This window comes from Crocuta crocuta, unplaced genomic scaffold, assembly GCF_008692635.1.
Source record: "Crocuta crocuta isolate KB4526 unplaced genomic scaffold, BGI_CrCroc_1.0 scaffold475, whole genome shotgun sequence".
Classification (NCBI taxonomy): Eukaryota; Metazoa; Chordata; class Mammalia; order Carnivora; family Hyaenidae; genus Crocuta; species Crocuta crocuta.
This window is the reverse complement of record NW_027529518.1, coordinates 879,947-885,455: the sequence shown is the minus strand read 5'-3', so window position 1 is coordinate 885,455 and position 5,509 is coordinate 879,947.

Below are 5,509 nucleotides of genomic sequence, written 5' to 3'. Positions count from 1 at the left end.
TTATGGAAAAATTAAGCAGTCTTTTCCAATTTTGATCAACAAGTATTTATTGAGACCCCACTAATTCCAGGTTTTATGTGAGGGACTTTACATAAATGCTGTCATTTAATGCTCTCAGCAGACTTGAGGGGCAGGTAATTATGNGCCTCATTTTTATGGAAAAATTAAGCAGTCTTTTCCAATTTTGATCAACAAGTATTTATTGAGACCCCACTAATTCCAGGTTTTATGTGAGGGACTTTACATAAATGCTGTCATTTAATGCTCTCAGCAGACTTGAGGGGCAGGTAATTATGATCACTTTAGAGATGACAAAAATGAGGCTAAGAGATGTAAAGTGACTTTCCCAACATACCGTTGTCAAGGGGTAGAGCTTGGATTTGCATTCAGGTCTCTGTCTTCTCTATTCTGTTCTACAGCATCTCGGGAATTCTTTTTCCTTCTTACTTCAAATTATCTTCATGGCTCAGCTCTACCAAAAAGCATAAATCTGTTAAGGGCTCCAGAGTTACAAGTCCCTTGGGGATGGGCCATTTAACCAGCATTAGCAGTGACCTTCAGAGTTCCCCGAGTTCCTCCCTGGTTAATTGCACAGAGACAGTGTGAGTGTCAAGGCCTTGCTGATGGCACGGGAAACCTTCCTCATCTCCATTAACCTGGGGAGGCACGGGGCACGAAGAGCAGATGATCAGAGAGAGGGAATTCAGTTCAGCCAGGTTATTTCAGATGAACTCGACAAATTTTTACCGAGCACCTCCTTCGTGCCTAGCACCGTGTGAGACATGGTGAGGAGAAGGAGGCTGTGTGTGGCTACTCCTGCCCTTTAGGAGGAAGGAAGATACAAAAGAATCCAAGAGTTTGGACTTAATCCTATGAACAACAGTGAGGCACCGGGAACGTTGGAGCAGAGATGTGACAAACTCCCAAAGTATTATTTGTCCCTGCAAGGCTACTGTGGGGGTCAGAGGTGGAACACAAGCTACAGCTGGGAAGAGCACAGGGCAGTAGGTGTTGGAAAGCCTGACTATACTATACTGGGGTATTAAAGATGTGACAGTTTCTGCATCTTTGCCTAGCACCTCCCATACATGTGAAATCCCACAGTTTAATGGAAAGGATATAAACCATCTGCGGCAACATATTTGTTTAAAAAGGAGGCACCAGCATGAAGACTTAGCAACTTTGAACCAGTTGAAAGAAGAGCATCTGCCTGATATTTTCATAGTGGTTCTATTGATTGTTCATCTTCCATTCTTCTTGTGGTTTGTGTTACTAGCATATTTGTATTGAGTCTGCCAAAAGAAAGCATTGAGAGAGAAAAAAGAATTTGTAAATTGTTACTTTAGAAACATTAAAATCTATACTGGAATNAGGCTTCAGGCTCTGAGCCGGCCGTCAGCACAGAGCCTGACGCGGGGCTCGAACCCACGAACCACGAGATCTTGACCTAAGCGAAAGTCAGACGCTTAACCGACTACGCCACCCAGGCGCCCCTCGGTACATGTGATTTTGAAAGGCCTCTTACACCTTGAGGGCTTAGAGAGGTTGGGAATCTCACATCCTTGTCCACCTTTTCATGGAATGCCTCAATTTATTAGGCACCTACTATATGCCAGATACCATGCTAAATGCTTTCACGTGTCCTCAGAGCAACCCTGTTTTACAGGTGAGGTAACCGTGGCTTCAGGGAGTTATGTAACTCACCCCAAATCAGAGCTGATAGGTAGTAGAGCCAGTATTGACAGCTATGGGTTCTGGCTCCAGGTCCAGGGCTTTTAGCGCGAAACACACTACTTCCCTGTCAGATCTATTTTGTACCCCTGGAGTGTGAACCACATGAATCACTGGAAAGGGATGAGATTCTCTGATTTGCTCATGGCCGCCTATTGCCACTTAAACAAAACACAGGGCTCTGCAGAAATAAGGCTTGAGACTGTTATACTTTGATGAGGTGGGGAGACATGTTGAGAGAACTGGGTACTGATCAGGCAGTGCCAGCCCAGGAAGGTCACCCTGATCAGCTACGAGAGAGCATTAAGCCAACACATCTCTTCAGACGATGAGGAAGGGCAATGGTGCAAGTGAGATTAAGAAGGGAGCAAAGATACACTTGTCTTCTCAATTTTGTCCCAGGTCGAAGCTTTAACAACAATGGCAGCCATCAAATTTGTTGGTGCGCACAGATCCCAGTTACTTCTGTGCATCCATCTCTCCTAAGACGCTGATGGGCTGATAGCAGAGTTCAAGGTCGATAAATGGACCCAAACCAGATTAACAGTGGCAGGCCACTATAGGGTGGGCCCAAATCCTGGGCTTGATCCTCGGATTCCTCACTTCTCCCTGACTCCTCTACTAGGTTATGAATTCATAATTTGGAGCTGGCCTAACCTCTCCAGCACATTCTTCTCCAAAGTAGTTGTAGAAACAGCCTGGGAGTGAGAAATGGCTGGCCAGAGCCCTACCCCAACGTTGACAGAGGGCCAGGGCAGAAGAGCACCTCATCTTTAGTAATGGGCTAGCTGTGCACAGGGGAAATAGGAAGTTGCATTGAGTATGGCTAAATAAATGCTCACTGATGTCTGGGCCTGGAGTCCTGGCCATAGAGGAATCACATTTAGGGAAACTTTGTCAGAAAATGAAGAGCCAAGTAGACCGAACTTCCTCAAAAGGAAAACGCAAGTATTTGAACTTTGTTATTTCAAAAATGCCTGGTGTGCTAGTTGTTGTTTTTTATCAGTAATGACGCTATAAGGAGTGACAACTTGATTTATATCTGGAAATCTGGGATCTGGCATTTTAAAATACTTGGTGGAACTTTTTATCGGAAAACATTTCATATTGGGACGCCTGGCCGGCCCAGTAGGTAGAGCATGCAACTCTTGATCTCCGGATCTTGAGTTCAAGCCCCACGTGTCGTGTAGGGATTACTTAAATAAATAAAACTTTAAAAAAAAAAAACATTTCATATCTTTAGTTTTAACTGTTACCTGTAACTGGCTCTTTGTTTTCTCATTTGAGCAGAACTTACGAGAGTGTTTTGAATGTTTTTCATGCTAAGTACAAGTAACTGTGCATATTCAAACTCAGCCTATCCAGATCAGTTGGATTGACTTTTCTAAAAAAGAAAGTCGAGTTCAACCAAACAGCTCTTTTCTCTTGTGTCCACAGCATTAGATCGCCAGCTTGCCTTTTTATTCCCTGCGAAGGGTGGTAGAATCTTGTAGCCCAGCTTCATTTATCGGTTCCGAAACAAATTTTGAATACACAGAAACTCAGACTTGCAAAATCCTTTCCTACTCCTCTTCAGGACAGACACAGATTTCAGTTACCCTATTTCTTTCTCGCTTCTCCTGACCGTTTCCCTCTCTTTGGTCGGCGAACTGGTGCACATGTATTATCTGGTAAATGCCTCCACGGTCCTACAAGGCAGTGGTATTGTGCCCATTTTGCAGATTAGCCAACAAAAGCTCAGATTTAAAGGACTGTGGTCACATAGCCAGCAGGTGATGGAGGTGAGAGAAAGGGGTAGGATCCTGGGACACTCATTCGCTCACGCTGCCTGTTCAGGATCCTAACATTCGCATGGAGGTTCTGGGGTTCTAACGAATCCTGTGGAAACAGACTAGCATCTGATCAAAATGGACCTGCCCATGCAACTTCCATCTAACTCCTACTTTACTGCATTAACTAGGTTGCAGGTGGAGACTGAGGCACAGATGTGGGCGCGTTTATTCTTAATCTTGGGAAAATCAAGACCGGAACCTAATATCTCCACGGGGAACTGAACCTGGCTGTCTCCTTACTTGAATGCTGTTTGGAAAGATTCTCGTGACTCCTCCGCCTGTTTGATTTCCCACAAATATCCCAAAATGCCCCCAAAGTTCTTTAGGCACTGTTTTCATTCTTTTTGCGTTCTCTTAAAGCTGAAACAGAAAGCCTCTGTGTGTGTGCGTGTGTATGATTTAGAGCTATGTGCTTTATGTGCTGTGCGGCTTGAAAACCTTCCATGTTATTACGGTTTTATAAATGTTTTCATATTCACCCCAGTGCTGCAGTTCATTCTTTTGTCATCAAATATAAACTGGATTTCCTAATGGGAAATGCACTTGTTCTGGAACCGTGCCAAAAACAGACCAAAGAAGATACTTGAACTTGGCTTCCCCGAATCTCTGTGATGATAAATTATCAGGTGTTCAATTAAAACCACAGAACTGATTTTTAATTCCTATTGAAATCGTTGCAGGTGCTCCGAATTCTAGCCCTTGTCCACATTACACGCCTTCCCCTTAATTAACATAAAGAAATTAATGTCTTACAAGCTTCAATATTTGATGCCATATGAGTCCTGAGGATATTTAAAGGGAGAAGAAATGTAAATAGAATGAAATTCTTAAGCAAGATTACTGATATGACAGGACTAAAGAGCCTGGGAGTGAGTGAAAGTAGCTCTTTTCTTCCCTTTAATAAATCCATTACTTGCACTTGGGCATATTTTAAGGTCCTTTTCATGCTGAATCTAGAGTTGAGCATGCTTTGCATTTCAAGCTTTGTCTATGAATCAGTAGAAGCCAAAGTTATTTCTGCTTTAAAATAACAGGAGCCAGGAACAGCTAATCTCTTTTCATTCTGAGTTCCTGACATTATTTTACTGGACAAAGTTTGTGTTGGCTACAAAACAGGCCATTCATAACATCTATGAGAAGGAATTTAGGTAAGAATGGAGAGAGACTGTAGGATGTAGAAAGACTCCCTCTCCTGAGGCCATTAAGAAATTCCAAATTGGCACGGTTTTGAATAGTGACATGGCATTAGCCTTGCTAATTTCAGTAATTCAAGCTCATAGCCTCTGTTTACCAAGCTACCAGATGAAACCTTCCCATAACCACGGTACCGGGATAGGACGTGCTTCTCCCCCAAGGTGAGTGGATATTTTAAAATAGGCGATTGGAGGAAAATTGAAGGGCGATCATGGCGAGGGCAGTAGTGCCTCTGAGTCAAAAGCTCTTTGGAGAGTAGTCTGTGTCTTTACTTCCTCCGCCAGACCTGCCCCACATTGTCGAAGTAAATTCACTTCTCTTTCTTTAAGCAGGAATGAGAATACGGGGTGCGCGATTTGTCACCATCTTATCTCATGGCACCTGACTTCTTAGACTATCTCTGTCTGGCTTCTAATTGTGTTCATTTCCACTCTCGGGACCGGCACAGGAACCCATCCGAGTTTGTGTGTGCGTGTGTTTAGGTGGGAATACATTCACTCTTCAGTTCATAAAATGTGCAAATAAGCTGACAGATAGTTAATGGCAAAAACCCCAGGGAAAAAGGAACTCCGTTTTAAAGGAGTGTACATTTAAAAGACCTTCTCCTAAACGTCTCTTGACGAACCGGCACCTCACATGGTGCTGGAAAAATGTACAGAGGGAAATCTTCAAGAGCCTCGCAAGCTGAGAAAGTAGAAAGATTGCCGAGTGTTTGAAAGGGTTTAGGGTTTCATCTGAAGACCAGCTGTGCC